Here is a 19,442-nt window from a genome sequence, read left to right on the forward strand (position 1 = left end):
CTAATAAGTAGACAAAACGCGGGAACGTGGTTTGCGCTGAGCCGGCGGAATTGAAATCAAAACTTCCTCCCATTGAATAATTTCGAGGGAAGTTATCAGATGTAACCGTAAGGTGATGAGGGGCCATGAAATGCGAGAGCGGAAGTCGTGAAACTTCGAGCGGGGAGGAAAGGAGTTACGTTATCGTTCGATCGAGATACGTCGAATATGTAGACATCAGCACGAAAAAGATTTTCTGAAAATTTTACGAGCGGCCAGGCTTCAAAGACCGACCGAAAACTTCTTGATCACTTACGTGTGCAAAGCGAAAAGATTTTACGGGGTATTCACCCTCGGAGGGGTAGGAAAAATTGATTTGTTGGCTTTTCTCGAAGTTCGACGTCTTCGAAGTGACAAAATCACTGTTGAAATGATGTGTAGTAAGGTGTTTGAAAAATTAGTTGAATTTTTGGCTAATGCGAATTTAGGGTAGCATTTTTTTAGCGAGAAAATGGCGGGGTTAATGAGTAAAGCAATGAATTTTGCGATCGGGGGGATTTGAAATGAGCGTGGTATTTATGCTGTCATTTCAGGATTTTGAAAAAATCACAATTTCGTTAGTTTCTTCCACTTAAATTGATATTTTGCCAAGATTCTGAAGTGATAGATAAATTTTGCAAGCGGATTTTTTAAATCAGCATGAAATGATATATAACATATCATAATCACAATATTATACATAATATTAGACTTATATTATACATAAACCAGAATTTTGTTGGAATATTTCTAATTAAACGTACATGTTTAAGGTTAAAATATGTTCGCACTATTAGTTGATTAAGTATGAAATGCATACTTTGCTGTATTATTTCACTATAAAATCCATTGCATTTCATACTTAATGACCTAATACATTCTCGCTATTTCTCCTTATTCTGCAACATTTCAGCATTAACGTAAAAGAAATCATAGTTTCATGTAATTTCTATCAAAAGCTTTTTTTATTTTGACAGAACGCTTCACTTCACATTAAATGTTGTTAATTTTTTAAATACAAATACAGAGATATTTAGTGAACCTATATTTATCTCGCACAAAATTTCCAGATTATTCTAATATTGATAATGATATCAATAATTAAGATAATTAATAATATCAATAATCGTATTAATAAAAATTATATTATTCAATTGAATTGGGTTGCTAATTATATGAGCAAGAAAGACTGGGCACAGCTGCTAAATAGATCATTAGGGGGTAGTCTAAGTAAAAAGATATGTGTACATAGTAGAATATTCGGAAACACTTTAAGAAATATGAATAACGAAAATTGCCACAGAAATGTTAATGTTATCAGTTAAGATAATTTAATATGTATACGTGAGCTACTTAAAGTTGATTTGTATATCGAAAAGCTATGTATAGAGAGAGAGAGAGAGATAGCACCATAAAATAATCATAATAAGTAAAGACTTAAAAATTAATGAAACGTTAACATGGAAATAACATGGTGGTTATTGGTACATGCTCATGTTCTTAACAACATTTACCATGTGTATTACAAAAAGAACTTTAGGGCCAACTTAATATACTTACAGTATTAATAATTCAAAATTTCTTTCTATACATATATAAATACTATACACACATATACATATATACATATATATATATATATATATATATATATATATATATATATAATATAAATATAAATATAAATAAATATAAATAAATATATATAAATATATATATAATATAAATATAAATAAATATATATAAATATATATATATATATATAATATAAATATAAATGTATATGTGTATAGTATTTATATATGTATAGAAAGAAATTATGAATTATTAATACTGTAAGTATTAAGTTGTCCCTAACGTTTTATTTATATATATACGTGTATAAATACTACGTATAAAATAATGAATGTAAAACGATGTGCAGTAACTGAAAGAAGATGAAAATTTAGTTGTTTCCAGAAGTTCGTGTTAATAGAGCTATAAATAAAAGCCAGCGTCCCTTAGAACTTATTCGCGTGGATAAGGGTTAAACATCAAGCGATCTTAAAGGTCTCGCTCTTAACAGTTCCCAAGAACCGCCATGGCGCTGAACGCGTAAAGCAACTCCATTTAAAAGTCGCATCAACATCAAGTGCTTATTAGCAACCACTTTGGTACCACGAATTGCTATTCATAATTAACAGCGACAACCATTCCGTAATACTGCGCAAAGGACTGAGGGTATTAACGTTATCTTTACCGATCCTTTGTGTGTGTGTATATACATATCTACTTTTAACAAATTAATTTCATAATCGTTGCAGAAAAAAGGGAAAAATTGACTGAGCAAAAGTGATTAAATCTAAGAAACAATTTTAATCCTCAACCGGACTGACAATTGATGCCTGTTGTTGTTTCAATAATTTATAATCAGCACAAGTACCTTGAAACATTCCAAACTTAATGAGTTAATAAAGGATTCCACGAATTAAATAATTTTTAAATAATTACATTAACGTATATTAATGTTGACTTGTTTAAAATTGCACGGGGCCGCCTTGGCCAATATAATCCGGTAAAGGGCGAAATTAACATTTTGACGGCGTCGTTTGACAGCTTTGGTAAAAATTTATAATTATACTAGACTATTTATGATTATTAAACTGCGGATCTTATGCAGATATGACAAAATTGGGTAGTGACAATTTAAACTAGCGTAAAAATTAAAAGTATTTTGAAAAGTCAACGTATTATTTTTAATCTATTAAGATAGTTAAAGGAAGAATTAAATTGTCACTTGATTTCTGTTGCTTGCAATTGATGCATACTATTTTTATTTTATATCATAATCGTTTATTGTAATCGTCTATTAATCGTCAATTGTATCGTTATATTTTATATAATATATCCATTTTTCAACATATCTTTTAGGATACCCTTTCTAAACACATTACTTTCTCTATAAATCTTAATGAATAAATTTTTATATCACTAATCGTTTATTTTAATTGCCTATTAATCGATAATTATATCATTATATTTTATATAATATATCCATTTTTCAACATATCTTTTTGGATACCCTTTCTAAACACATTACTTTCTCTATAAATCTTAATGAATAAATTTTTATATCACTAATCGTTTATTTCAATCGCCTATTAATCGATAATTATATCATTATATTTTATATAATATATCCATTTTTTCAACATTATCATCTTAATGAAATATGTGAAAATTGAAATTAATTGCCAGAAATTAAATAGCCGAGTAACAGCATTTATACCCTTAGCAGAAATGGACCCGAAGCCCGCCATCGGAGTGAGAAACTCGAAAAGGCCACGAAGAACGTAGCCGACAGGTTCCGGTTTATCGAAAACCGAGTGATAACGTACACTCTGTATACTCAAAGGACTAGAAACAGACACAGTAAAGAGTGTAAGAAGGTAAATCAACCCAATAGCAGCAAGTTTCCTTGAACTCGCCGCGTTTGAGAGTCTCGGCTCCGGCGCAAGCGATAAGATCAATCCTAATCACATTAAATAGCCCATTCGAAAAGTCACGAACTCCGCACTGCAGTCGTTCCGGTGGAATTCTTCGAATCTGATACCGGAAGCCGGGCAACTCTCGGGAGCGTGCGGCCCAACCAGAGCGCTCGCGCATTTTTTCACACTCCTGAGAGACCTGCACTCTTCGAGGTAGCTGTTCAAAGTGCTGGAAACCGGTGGCCCGGTTCCTTAGCGTCGCAATGCGTAACCGGAAACAGAATTCCGACCCGGACCATGCTACCCGTAACTTCCGAGACCGTTATTTGAAAATAATTAAGGATCGCGAAGGCCCGGAAGGGTTGGAATTAATTCGAAATAGCTGGATGAACGTCGAGAGATAAGTACATTAGCGTAGCCCGCAAAAGTTCCCAGACTGACAAAGGAAACCCTGTGACTGATATAAGCCGATATTCATGAAACTTCCCGCAAGTGTTTAATGGACGTACCCACAAGAATTTAACCGCAATTCGATCGCAAAACGATCCAAAACTAATTCAAGTAAACGTTATTTCTGGGCCCACAAATCTTCTGTTTTTATTATACTTATACTAAATAATGTAAAATAATATAAATAATATAGATAATATAAAATATATATTATTATTATATATTATATAATATATTATTATATTATTATGTAATATAATTATTTAATTATTATATTATATTATTTATTATTAATATATATTAATATTATTATTATATAATTATTAATTATTATATTATATATAATATTATATAATAATAACCATGACACAGCAATTGACTTCATATTTAAGTTTTCTTCCTAATTAATTAATTTCAACTTGCATTTATGATAATTTTTTAAATACAAACACAGAGATATTAAGTGAACCTATATTCATCTGGCACAAAATTTCCAAATTTTTCTAATATTGATATAATAATTGTATTATTGTAATAAAAATATATTATTCAATTGAATTAGGTTGCTAGTTATGCGAGAACATGGAGATACTTGGAGATACCCAAGAAGTTAGTCGCAATTCATTCGCAAAACGATCCAGAAATAGTTCGAGCAAATGTTATGACACATTTTTGGACCCATAAATCTTCTGTTTTTATTACACTTGTAGAAAATTGCAGTTAATTCGCGAGTAGAATTTTAGTAACACCTGAACGAACGTTTGACACGCAATAAATTCTTAATTTTAATAAAATTTAATAATAATGAATTTTTATTAGACTGAAAGAGTAGGTTAAAATGACGGCATTATCTTGTATTTTTACGTGAGTCAATTTTCACAATAAGATAGCCCTATAAATCTGTGCGAAATTTGTTTTAAAAAACCGTGTTTTTCTCATTTACGTAAAAAAGTGATTTTTTTTCTTCAAAAACGATTTCGCACAGATTTATGAGCTGAAAAACATGATATAACTTTTATATAATATGCAAATCATTATGCTATATATTTTATCAGTTTAACAAACATATTAATCACAAAACTGAGCGATAGGATTTAATTACGTTTAATTACATTTAATTACGTTTACATTTCCGAATGTTTTTTTACGAAGATTACTAATGATTGTCGCACACTCGGTTACTGTCATTTCGTTCTAATAATTTGTTTAGAACTTACACAGTAAACTAATGGAGAACTCAAGTGATTTTATTCTATTAATATAACATCAAATGTTACGATAAAATTACTTTCTTTATAATCCTTTGTCACATTATTGTGATTATTGTCAAAATAAACAAAAACGAGGACATTCTGGACCACCTTAATAATTGACACTCCTACCCTGTGTCCCTATAAATTAATTTCTTTTTTCAAATAAAATTGTACGAACCAAAAGAATTTAATCCTAATTCATCTGTGAATGTCTAAAATGATGCTTTGCAAGTACGTACAAAAGTAAAACCTTGGTTAAACAAATGTTAAATGATTAAAATTCACGTAATTTTCAGACGTGCTATCTTCTCGCCGCCGGGTGTAGATCCAACGAACGCTTGCTGCGCAAAGTTTCGTCAAGATCGGCGTGTGTCAGCCACCCCGTAAGAAGCAGACGTTCCAGCGCGAGTGGAAAAAGGTAGGAGGAACGAGGGAAAATCTCCCAGGACCCGCCGGGGTTGCTAGACCTGCTGCACTGTGACAGTGACGTATACCAACCGTGCCACGCCGGCTGCAACCTAAATTGTTTCGAAGTAAATAGCGCGCGGGAGTCTCGCGGCTAGCAAATTGCATCCACTGCACTTTACGGCGATATCCTCGCGCCCTCCGACCGCTCAGACGACCGCGACCGCTCTATGATCCGTTCAATAAAAAGAACGACCGTCGCCGCGACGCAAATGCTCCCGGTTTCTCAGCGGGAAGAAAAGAATTTCGCGAACGTTGCTTCCCGGAAAAAATGATGCTCCGAAACGCTGCTGCGCACGGACAACGCGCGAAGTTCCGCGGCGACGAACGAACGCGGAAAGCATTGGCCCAGAGCATCGCCGAAACGGGCACGTTATAATTTCTATTAACTGCACGAAACGCGAAAGGAATGCGTTAAATTCGTCGGAAAATACAAGTTGTAATTTATATGAACTGCGCGACAGCGGGGTGCACGCTGCCTGGACACCGAATGCCGGCGTGCGAAAGTTTTCGAGGCTCCCGTCGAAAATTATCGCGTCCAGTTGATTTCTGTAACATGCGCACTTGGTTAATTTTATAGCAAATTTTCAGTTTATACGGTTTGATTTCTGTGCGAAATGAACGCTGAACGAGCAACTCGTCGGTCAAATGACCGGTTTGCAATCGTCTATTTTAGAATTATTGAAATTATGAACACGCTTTTATGAGAATTTCTTTATTCGAGCGTACATTGCAATAGAAACGGCGAAACCGAAAGCAATATAAATTAATTATTTTTAGGGCTCGGTAGGTTTGGCGTCAAAAAACAGAAGCTAAATTATCTGCTTTTGTATCTTCGAAATTTCTCCCCTGTTTTATATTTTACTCACTCGTTTCTTTTCAAACAAGCGAAAAATCCGCAGACTATTCATAATAACAATTTTTTATAATAACTCACAGCTTAAGCAGTTTAAGCAATTTTTACGTTAAATTCATGTTTGCTAAACAAAAAGTTGCAAGATGGAGGTTTTTCAATCGGTGATATCCGTGTCTGGTTTTATCCGGCCTGGAATCGTGAATAGAATAAATTAAATTGCAAATCTATGACGTGTTTTTTCTTTGTTGCATTTCATATAGTATGCAATACCATAAATGCGCCCCGCTGGTAGTGATACTCCCGGTATATTTATTACAGACACGAGTATTGACACAATAAAGTCTGCTATACAAAACAGGGACCCCATACGGTGCAGCAATAAAATTCATGGGAGTTGCTGGTTCAGTCGTATCCACAATGTAGATTTATCCGCAATGCTACATGTCACTCGCCACAAAGAGGTTTCTTCTTTCTGCAGACGTCCACTCGGATATTTTCATGTCGACCATTTCTCACCTGTTGATATGACCAATGGACAGGTGTTTATTAGAATTAACAGTTTGGAGAAATCGAGGGGAAATTAAATATTGTTCGTTACATTCGTCACTTCGGTAAATAAATACAGTAGAACTTCGACTATCTGAATTCAAAATTGATAGTTAATTTCCTTTTTACTTTCGATCAATTATAATTCGAGGTTTAATCGAGGATCTTTTATAATTGCATCGTTATTGTTTGAAATAATCAAACATCTAAATAATAAAGATCGAGGAAAATCAAGTTCGGTTAACCGAGGGTTTACTGTGATAGATATACAGTCGCTTAACGAGCCAGTTTTAATTTTATATGAAATGCATGTGCTTTTTTTGTTGGTGTTTGTTGATATACAGCATGAAAGTCACTCTCTGGGCAGGAAAGTTTGTGTGTACACGAAAAAAATGAATATACATTCATTTATAAATGTGCAGACACTTTTTGTAAACGGCTTTTAGAGTTAATTTTGTTGACAGGTCCATTATATTATCCTGCAATATTACTTTTGAGTAAAGCAAACACTATCTATGCTCAAATAATCATTTATGAAGATTCTGTATAGAAAGAATTCAATTTAATTATCAAATAATTCAGGAAAAGAAGAAATATCGCTGCCTTCAAATTACTAACGAATTTTGGCTTGATTTGATTACAAAATATCCTTGAACATGCAATAACATAAATGTGTCTCAAAATTTTCTATTTCTTGTACTTTCATAGTTTAAACTGACGAAAAAAGGAATTCTATTATATTTAAAAATTTTATACTAAAAATTATAGTAATAATGATAATTTTATTACAATTCATGAATACGAGTAATGAAACGTAATGAAAAAAAAAGAAATTTTGCATAGTCGTCACACGATCACAATAAAAATAAAAATAGTAAAATATATATATAATTTCCCTAATCTTTTACTAATCTTTCTTTTATATTCTTATTTTAACAATGACATGACTACACTACACTATTTCCTAGTTTTCGTCTTACTTTCAGTATGGTATCATTATAATATCACTCCAATTTTATCGCAACGTAAAGTAGCATAAAATAATAGCAGCACGAGCCCACGATCCATATAAACCTGTCAGATGTTTCCCAAAAAGTATGCCTGAAACGAAAAGCTTCCGTTTCGTTATTTATTTTCGCACAAGATTATTACCTGGTACCACACCTTCTGTACGCTGTTAGCAATCTCTGAAACGCTTCTGTTCCTCAAAAAGAACCGGATACTGTGCCGGGAAAATGTCCGTCCTCGAACCGCGGCCTGAATGGGTCGCAGCGCAGAATGGGTCCTAATAGAGAATAGACGCGCTCGATAAATAGCGGAGCTGCTCGTTCCGCCGGCGAAGATGCGAATTCTCGTCGCTTATCCTTCCACGTATCATTCCCATCGTTCACCGTTTCTCGCGCGGGCTTTAAGGCCCGAGCAACAGCACGCTCCGCGTCCCGCCAGTAAATGAATAGCACGGTCTTTATTGCGCTGCACGTTGACGCCTATGATTTACGCGTAATACGTCGGTACCATTTACATCCCTCGCCGGTAGAGTAATTTGTACAGAAAGCTGCAGCGATACAGCAATGCGGCGATAGTGCAGCTGCGGGGATGCTCGCCGCGCGTTAACGTTGAATCAAATATGTATCCGGGACGGCGGTGAAACTGGAAGAGAAGGCTGCGGGGGATGCGTATTAGCAAAGGAAGGATAGACACGGCTGATTAAACCTTAAACGTGCCAAAATGCTGCTAATCGAGGATGGTCGATGTTGATACAACAGCCGTACATTAGACGGTTGTTTTAATTATGCGCTATCAGGGCCGGTTCTCCGCTGTTTCCCCCGTGGGGATCGTTACCGGATCATCGTTGCGCCATAATTCCGCCAATTGTTCCTCGCAGGCTACCGGGCTGTCAATATTTCAAAATCCGAATCGGGGATCCCGTGTCCCGGAGATTAATGCTAGATCTATGAAAACGCGATCGATGTACGCTGCTTTATAATGAGACTACGCGTTTCTGTGAAAAATGATGATATCGGACACGAAATACAATAGTGAAAACATCAGAAGGGTGTAAATAAAAATAGAAACCAATACGGTTTCTATTTTTGTAAAAAAAAAATGTAAAATTGTTTTCATTAATTTCAAGAAACGAGAGTTGAACAGCATTGTTTTCCTGAATAATTCAGATCAAATTAATACAATTTGTTTTCCTGAATAATTCAGATCAAATTAATACAATTTGATCTGAATTATTCAGGGAAACGATGCTGTTCAACTCTCGTTTCTTGAAATTAATGAAAGCAATTTTTCATTTCGCGCGAGGATCCACGCTCTATTTATGACGGTGACAAAATTCCATTAATTTTTATGAATACGTAACTTTGAATTGGATTTCAATTTAATTTATGTAATTGAGAAAGAGAAATTTGATCCCTTCCGGTATTTCCAGTGTTAAATAGAAGTGTTGACCATTGATTGAGTGATTAATGGATGAATCTTCTTCTTGTTCATAAGCATATCGAGCAAATTTGAACAAAACTTGATATCAAGCAACATTTTCTTTCATGCACAAACTCTATCTTGTTGTATGTTGCTGTATGTTGTTACGTGTTATCACATCTTGCTGCATACTTGTATTTGTTATCTCAGGATACTGATATTTTTCTCAGTTTAAATAATTTCGTATAAACATTAAAAAATCACCACTTTTCATTACGGTAAAGTGACTTATGCCACTTTCAAAATAAACGACTCATATATTGCTTTATGGTAATCTATGTTTCTGTATAATACCGTATCTTGCTGTATCATTCTACCACATACTGTACATATCTCATTGTATATTACTCAATTTTGCTGTAAGTTGCTCATTGATGCTATAAGTTGCTCTATGTTACTGTACGATGTCGTATCCTGCTATAAGTTGCTTTATGTTGCTCCATGTTCCTGTACATTATGATGAGTTGCTCAATCATGCTGCATTATGCTGTCTGTATTTCACTGTATTTCGCTATATGTCGCTATACAGAGTGTCCCAAAAATGTCTCGCAATCTGGGAATTGGATTCTTGAAGTCATTTGAAGTAACTTTTTCCTTAGCGAAAATGCAATCAGTTGCTTCGTTTACGAGTTATTAATAAAAAACAGTGATCAATGAGAGATCAGCTCGGCTGGCGCAAGGCGGCCCATCCAACGAGCGCACAAAGCCTAGTTCCGCTCATTGGCTGGGCCGTCAACTGATCTCGCCTCTAATTGGTTACCGTTTTTCGTTAATAACTCGTAAACGAAGCCGCAGATTGCATTTTCGCCGAGGAAAAAGTTACTTCAAATGACCTCAGGAACTCCCATGTCCGGATTGCGAGACATTTTTGGGACACCCCGAATATTGCTGTATGTTTCAGTATATTTGCGTTATGTCCCTGTATGTTGCAGTATATTAGTGTTATGTTTGCTATACGCTCGCCGTATGTTTGTTATGTTTCGCTTTATGTTTGTTTTATGTTTGCTTTATGTTCGCGGTACCTTGCTCGTGCGTTGCTGTACATTTATTAACGGAAATTCCGCGGCGAATTCCGTGCTCTGGCGGAGCAGCGATCCGGAAAAAGTAACCCCGAGCAAAGACGAGCGGAAAGTAAGCGCGCCGGGGGGAGGGTGGAGGAAACCGGCACGGGAAAGATTAAACTCGCCGAAACTCCGCGAACGATTAATCCGATCCGGGCAGTGGCAATGCGGACGAAACTAACACGGCTATAATTGCGGCGACACCGACACCGACGCGCGTGAATTATTGGAGAACGGAGAATGTCGTCGGCGCGAGCGAAGCCGCAGCAGAGACGGCATCGCGATGCCTCCTTCAGGGGCGGAGCCGAATTCTCCGACTAAACAGGTGTATTGTCGTCGGAAGCATCAGCGCAAAGCGAAAGGACCACCTGCGGGGACACCGTGACATGGCAGGTGAGAGACACTGGAGATTGTACTCGGTGAACCCGAACCGGAAAAAGCGGACCTAGTCGCAAATAGCTGCGCCCTGTCTCCGCAAAGCGGTCTACCGGATCGCTAAAAGAACGGAACCGAACCGGTTTACAGGCTCATCGCGGCGATTAGCAGGAACAAAAGGTATCTAGACAACGGGGATCCGCAAATTCGCCTTGAAAGGGGACGGACGATGCAAAGACAGGCGGTTCGTTCACAGCCTCTGGGCTTTCTGTTTCTTACACTCCAGCTATTGTAAGAACTCGGACATAAAGGCTTCTCTTTAACCTATTGTATTATGTCCAGGGATGAAGATTTAGAATATGGTGTGAACGTTGTGACTTTCTTTTTAGTCGAAATAAAATTATGTTCTTCAGGGTGTAAAACAGAATTGGACAATATTTCATACGATTGACGGATGAGATGAGATTGTCGAATCAAATTTTATTCGACACTATCGAATGAATATTCAATGGAATTAAAATTTACTTAGATACAAATTTAGCCGAATAAGATTTTATTCGAATAAGAGATTTTATTCAAATAAGGGTTCATTCAAATAAGAATTTATTCACACTTATTAGAATTGATTCGAAAAAATCAATTGAAGTGAGAAACACTGTTCGACCGGATTTGAAATCAACGTGAAATAGTGTGTAACGTATCATAAAAAAGTCACATAAATCACAATTTCGTTGGAATATTTCACATAAATTTTCGAGGTTAATTAATTAAAAAATGTTCACGCCACGTCTGAACTCGGATAAATAGACAATAATATAACAGAATAATATAATAGATATAGAATAGAATAGAATAAATATAATAGATAATAAATAGATTTATGACAAATAATGAACAATCGTTATTCGAATAAAATATTCCACGCAATAGATCAATTTCATTCGAACTACTTGTAATGAATAAGAGAAAATGAAGAGTAGACGTTAAGAGAAAATTTGAAGTACTATAGTAAATATTACAACGAAGGATTAATTAATTCTATCCGTTAATGGCCCATTAATACGGAGCAAATGTTTTGCATCCTCGCGACACTTAACTGCAATTATGCGAAAAACAGATAATACAGCGAAGGCGGTTGTCGTCTAATGACGGCGGGCTGTTTAAGTCGCAGCATTGTAATATTACTGTTGGGAACTTAGTCACCAGGTATGACTGCCGTGATTTCACCGCCGCGACGGCTATAACGATGTAAGAAACTTTAACTGGACTTCTTGAAGTCCTTCTGTTCTGGACTCCCTGGTAGTCTGCGTCACTTTATAGCTAATACACGACACTCTATCATTCATGCTTCTGATAGGGCATTCTCAACTGCTTGTTCCCGAAGAAATTGCTCCCTATAAAATTTCCGCGAGCACAATTCCTCTAATTAATAAGCACGACATCCCTGTTATTCTAAAATTCCATTTTCTGTAGTGGTTTTCTATATCGCATATCTAATTTTCGATTTTCTATAACTGCATCCTATACGTGTACTAAACTTTTTTCTTTCTTCTTTCAGATAATACTTTTACAACATATACAGTGGGTAAAAAAAGTATTGGAACACCTTTTTAAACGCAATAACTTTTTTAAAACTGCACTGAATGACTAATTTTTTTTTAGATGATAGGACTAGTATAGTAGACAATGACTAAAATGCTTTTCTTTTTAATTTTTCTATCACTTGGAATGACAAAAAGTAAATAAAAAGCTCTCGTTTTTTTAACTTTTTTATCTGAGCCTGTAACGAAAATTTAAAAAATGCCTTTCGTAACTTCTCGGTAACTTATACGCGTGCTGAAAATTTGATTGGTATTCGGTCTATTAATTTTTGTCATAATTGCATCAAATCCGCAATCTACTAATAAGTTAATCAGATTTTTGTTTAATGCTAAAAGTAGGACAATTTATCCAGCAAATGAGTATCGAAAATATAGTGATATATTATATATCACTATATTTTTTATTTATCATTTATTTATCATTTATTTATTATTTATATTTATTTATCATTACTGTTTTTAATAATGTATCAATATAGTAAAATATTGATATATATGTATATATCAAGGCATTTGCCAATCTATGCATACATCGTTGCCGAAGTTTTTCTAGTAAAAATGGATACACAAAACACAGAACCTTGAAAACAAAAGAAGAATTTAAAGTTACTGCAGCAAGTTATTGCAAAATAGTTTGTCTGACCTATAGTATTTTCATTTTATACAGCCAAGTGCATTTTATACGTATGAAATTGAACATTTTAATCTAATTTCTGTATGATATGAGAGATGATGCAAATTTTTATTTTACATAAAAATATGCGGTCTATCGACGACTGTTCCAGCTCGTGCTCGTGCGGCTTGTTCGTTTCGCAGCCATCTTTATCGGCGCTCGCACGATGCTGCATCGGTAAGAAGGTTCGAAGAGCGCTCGAGGGACCAGTTGCGGACGCATCTCGATTGCACGAGTTGTTCTTTTTAATAAAACATCGAGACTGTTCATTTCTTCGTAATAAGTCTGTATATTGAAGATCGTGATCCAGGTGTGGCTCACGGTTGTAGCCGGCTGGTAATCATGATTCCCGGTTAAACTATTCTCTGCAGGCCAGGGGCTGCGGAGTATGCGTCCCGGTCCCTCGACTCGACTAAATAATTGTCTCATTAGTCCGTGTACAGAACGACGGGGGATGGTTACGAGAGTCTTCCATCTCTCTATCTCTCTCTCTCTCTCTCCCTCTTGTCATCAGTTAGCACGTCGGCGCCCGACGACCGTCCGTTCGCGTCGTCTTCCACGGAACATCCCCGAGTTACCGAGCTAAGAACCGAAATATCGCGACCAATGATACTTCGATTCGAATCGGAGACATGGAGTTCGGCCAAACGAACGCAAACCATTTTTGGCAGAATTATTGGAGCCCATCCAAACTATCTTACCAGGCCGGATGGCCCGGTCCCGAGACCCTCCGACAGTTACGCGATTTTCAAAACACGAGATTGCGTTTTAAACTTCTTCTTCTTCCTCCTGTCGAAAAACTCGGTTTTCATTGGAAAGTCCTGTGGGACGACTTTTTCGAAACATTTATGTAACATCTTGGTCGAGAATGCAGGATATTTTCAAAAAGAAAGTCTTGGATGCGTTAATTATATATGAAAGAAGAATGTTATTATCATTTGGTACACACGTAAGATATGGTAGGTAGACTGTGGATTTTTATACAAAATAAAAATTGTCTGCACCGATTGAGAGACACAGGAACAACATAGACGAGGATTTCATCCTTTAATAATTTTAATGATTTCGAAATAATGCAACTGTATTTTTTAATTCTTTTAATGTTTTCACTGTTTTGTATTCGTTCTATTAATTGTTGTTATAAGTGATAAGATACTAGGATTTTTGTTTAATGATAGAAGCAGGAAAATTTGTTCAGTGAAATTGAATGTTTGGGTTTGTATTGGAAATATAAAGTACGAATATATAAATACATAAATACATATAAAGTATGAACATATAGTAAAAAATGGAAAAACGAAACATAGAACAGAAGAGACAAAAGAAGAATTTAAAAATACTGCAGCATTTTTTCACTGTATTAACATCCTTAAAAAAAAGAAATACATTTTTATCTAATTTCTGTTTGATATGAGAGGCGACGAAATCTGGTAAAATCTGCATAAAGATCCGCCATCTTTTGATGACTATTTCTCATGCATCTTGTTCGTTTCTTATTATCGATTCATGTTTTAATATTTTCCGATGTACTTTTGATGACTGCGAGAGTAATTTCTTCATTGTAAAAAAGTAATCATGTACAATAATGAGAATAATTATAGACACAAAGTAGCTTTTACATTTTTAATGATATTTCAACAAAAACTTACCAAAACATCCTCTTATATTATATTTTTATATTAGAAATAGTAGAAAATAGAAATATGCATATATAGTCTTTTCGGTTTTTGTTTAAATGTCAATATGTCTTTAACTGAGACACTCTGTATATTTAAAAAAAAAACTTAATAAAATGTCATGTTTGTATATTTAGAAATGATAGAAAATAGAAACACACGAATATGATACTTCGTTAAGTTTTCGTTTAGACGTCGATAACAATGTAAAAATTACTTCGAGTCTATAATTATGCACATCACTTGAACTACCAGTGTAACTACTCCATATCTTTTCCATTAAACAGTACAACAATTTTAATAGTTACCCAGCTATAATAATAATAATATACATTTAATATATACCCAGCTAACAATTGCTTTGCATTGATTACTTTCGACTTTGGATAAACCAGAAGACAAACACCGTGTCGATCAACAAATGATGGTTCTAATTGTACAAGAAGAACAATAATTTTTCTAAACTTGGAAGTCGCAAGTGTCGTTCGCCGTATCGTGAACATTCGTTAATTGCTGAAGCATTTAGAACCCCGAGGATAGAAGAACGTCCCTCCCCTACGAAGAAGAAACGGGGTCTTGTTGACGACGCTCATAACAGACATGGCGGATGAATATTCATGAAGACGGTACCCGTGCATCAAGGGTACACCAATTGCGGGTACGGTACAAGCGTTTCGCGTCTGCACGCGTGTATTTAAGTTAACGAGTCGGTGCACCCGGCAATTTCAACGTCTCCGACTCTGTTCCCCGCAAATTAACTGCACTGTATCGGTGACGAGGGTTTTCTGGACAATTTTTACCTCCTGAGTCAGCCTTGACCGAAAAGTATGGTTTTTGGACGTTGCTTTAAAATTGAACTTTTTGCGGACGATATTTACAACTGCAGTAAATTCTCCTAATCGACGCTCAGATTGTGCAGAAAAAATGGGCAATTTGGAAAAAGAAGATACGATTATTCGATAACTCATTTTTATAGTTGTTGGAAATCGGTAACTATAGAAACGAGCTACGAGGCTCGAATAATCGTATCTCCTCTTCCCAAATTGTCCATTTTTGTGTACAATTAGGGAGAATTTACTGTAATAAGAATATTTCATTCAGAGAACTGGATTAGCACACAATCAAATTATATTGGGCCGTTCCTTTGAAATGTTTCGAACCACTTGAAATTTTCAGCAAAGTTGTATAAAATTACATTATCTCGAAAATACATAGGGATTTTGCATTATAACGCAAACTTTTTTTGTCACAACCAATTTTCCACATCATTTCCTATAAAAAGTACAAAATTTAACGTCTGCTGTGCGCTATTTTTACAAAAAGCATTTAATTTTAATCCGCTACGGCTTTCCCGAGATAATTTTATGTAGAACTAAGAAGTTTTTGATTTTTCGTTGTCGGTCAAAAATTGCAGGACAAACCTTTCCGGTCGCAGAGTCAAGAAAAGTTTCTTCGTTGTTCTGTGGTTCCGCCATTTCGTAAAAAAAAGTTAAATAAAAAATCGTAACTATTCTTCAAAACGTGTGTAATAAAGACCTACAACCAGATTTTCTATCGCATTAACTATATTGTCATAAAAAATTGACAAAATTGCACTATTTTTTGGGTCATCAGAGTGGCGTTATCCCTTAAGAACGAAGAAGCGCTAATCAACGAAGCTCTAAAATAAACTGTAGCGCAAGTAGCAGCAATTTTGTTCGTAGATTAGAGGAAGAGAAAAATTTCAAATTAGGTATCGAGTAACCGAGCTCCGAAGATACGCGAAGGATCGAGGGTAGGAAACCGGGAAAACGTCGCAAGAAGCATTCGCAATTCCCGCTCCATGTATCTGGCCTTCTTCGGTGGCAGTGATAACAATCGACGTCCAGGATCTCGTTTTACAATCTTCGCGGAACGATATGTCATCGGAGGACCGATGATTCGCCAAGTCAGCGCGGCTCGGCTTTCTATCCTCCGAAGGATCGACGATTTCCGCCGGTATCGTTTCGCTTCTCTTATCTCCCAGCACGCTGCTATTCTCGCCCGCCATCCTTGTGTCGTGGGATGACCGAGAACCCGCCCCGAATTTTCCCAACTCTTTGATAGACACTCAGTCTACCGAAACAGGGTTCGAATACGGGGCAAAGAAGGCTCCGTGAAAGTTGACTCGGCGCATTCGTCGCGGGAACTCCCGCCAAATGAAATTTCTTTGAAACAGGAAACGGTGGGATATTTATTTAGACCTTCGCAGACCTTTACAGTCGGGTGTCACATCTGAAGGGACATATATATATATAGTTCCGGGAAATGAAGGATTCCTGAGGTCATTTCAAGTAACTTTTTCCTTAGTGAAAATGCAATCCGCGGCTTTGTTTACGAGTTATTGATGAAAAACAGTGGCCAATGAGAGGCGAGATCAGCTGGCGCGAGACGGTCGAGCCAATCAGCGGACCTGGGCTTCGTCTCTCATTGGTCACTGTTTTTCGCTAATAACTCGTAAACGAAGCCGCGGATTTCATTTCCTCTAAGGAAAGAGTTACTTCAAATAACCTCAGGAACCCCTCATTTCCCAGAAGTACCATAATTTTAGGACGACCAGAATATAGCTAATGGAATATGTAATTAACACTCGTTACATTGAATTATTACAAGTTGATTGGAAGAATATTTCTTCTGATATAATGAAAAAATTGATAGCTAAATTGCCAAAGATTAGGAAAAGATATTTTAAGAGCACATAGTGGGTACGTCGACGCAAAGAAAATTTAATTGTTTCTTTTGTTACCATTGTTTGAATATTAAATACGTCATTGGTAAAATATATTCTAAGTGCAAAGAGAGTACAAAGTAAATACAAAAATCATAATAATATTAATTAATGCTGTCACAACTATTTTCTTAGATTACTGTTTTAATTAAAGAACATACTGTATGTTGTATATATAATATTTACAGATGTATTTAAGATAGAAACGAATATAGACGGTACAAATCTAGAGAGATACTAGATCAATTTTAGATTATATTATTATATAGATTATATTATTATAGATTATATTATTATTATAGATTATTAGATTATATTATTATCGCGATGAAAATTATTCAAACGAAAAAACACGTTTACATTTTATCTCTGTGTTCGACGACAACCATCTTAGAAAATGTTTATTCTACCCAAAGATCCGCGGTCCGATGCAACAAAGCTTGTCCAGAGCTTACTAGATATCGTTCTAGAGGACTGTACCTCCCAGAGAATCGAAGGTACAATTTCTAAAAAATAGGAGCCTCGGTGATCCCAAGGTAATGACGTCGTTACCAACGAAACTTCGATTCGCGTACGCTAGTGCGGCGCAATGCCGCAGCACTGCACAGTCAGAACTTAACAACCCCATCTCTCATACGGCGTTATCGTTCCAATCGTTGTACCAGATTACAAACACATGCTAGCCGTTCTGTACACTTGCAAGGAAAATCGGCGCGAGTGTGCGTCGACCGCAATGGCGCGGAGTGCGGCTTGACCGGTAACCAACGTTTCCATGACAGTCTTCTTGACTCGTAAAGCCCAGCCAAGGGGCAAACAACGCGGAAGCTTCCAAGAATTATACTTCTTGAAGTTTACTGTCTACGAAGTCGCTCGTATCTGCATCAACTTCAACGGGGTCGCAAAAATATTTTTCGGATGCGTCACATTCGCTTCCGCCATTGCGGACTGGTACGTATATTCAGTGCATTCGCGCGGACAGAATATGCGTACGGGTTGTTTCGCACGCGAAACCGTAGCGCAATTGTAGAAATGTGTTTCGAACGTGCACGCGACCCGCGTACTTTTCTAAAACAGCGTAACGGAAGTCACGTGTTCCGAGTATCCTTTTTACAAGGATTCACGAAATCCTTTATGACAGGAATAATTTTCTTTTAATAATAAAAGAATAATAAAATAATAAAAGAAATTATACGTGGTTTACATTGTACACATTGTATCATATACATTATCTTAATATAATACAATGCATTATATGAGCCGTTTATTTTGAAAGTGGCATAAGTCACTTTGTTTTTAAGTCGATATATTTAAGGGTTTGCGTTTTAACACGTTTAAAGATATGGATGCTAACTTTCGAGAAGATTTACTTGTATTTGTTATCTCAGGATACTGATATCTCTCTCTCTACAATAAATAATTTCGTATAAACGTTAAAAAATCACCACTTTTCATTACGGTAAAGTGACTTATGCCACTTTCAAAATAAACGGCTCATATAATTAATTAATTTGTTACGAGCCGAGGGCCAGGCAGCTTTGCGAATCATTCGTTGAATTGTGTTCGGACACGGAATTACTTAAATTAAAATATCATTTACGTACTTTGTTAATCTTCACTGTATACCTTGCTTAAAAATTTCGTATGTTGACCTTGACATGACCTTGGCATGACCTTGACATAACCTTGACATGACCTTGATATAACCTTGACATGACCTTGACATAACTTTGCGTATGTTAAATCCTTTATGACAGAAATAATTTCCAAA

At 35.9% G+C, this 19,442-nt stretch overlaps 1 protein-coding gene and 1 long non-coding RNA gene across 3 annotated transcripts in view; both read right to left on the reverse strand.

Moving 5' to 3' along the window:
• The window catches only part of LOC117222450 (discs large 1), a 496,085-nt gene that overhangs the window by 425,943 nt on the left and 50,700 nt on the right, over positions 1-19,442 (reverse strand). The window lies entirely within an intron of this gene.
• Positions 6,471-9,159, reverse strand: LOC117222454 (uncharacterized). Of its 2 annotated transcripts, none has more exons than XR_013033462.1 (3): positions 8,208-9,159; positions 6,780-7,025; positions 6,471-6,698 (listed from the first exon to the last, which is right to left on the reverse strand). It is a non-coding gene; the product is annotated as an uncharacterized LOC117222454 (long non-coding RNA). The 2 variants fall into 2 exon arrangements; XR_013033461.1 differs by lacking the exon at positions 8,208-9,159 and adding an exon at positions 8,036-8,194.

The sequence above is a fragment of the Megalopta genalis genome, chromosome 5 (assembly GCF_051020955.1).
Source record: "Megalopta genalis isolate 19385.01 chromosome 5, iyMegGena1_principal, whole genome shotgun sequence".
NCBI lineage: Eukaryota > Metazoa > Arthropoda > Insecta > Hymenoptera > Halictidae > Megalopta > Megalopta genalis.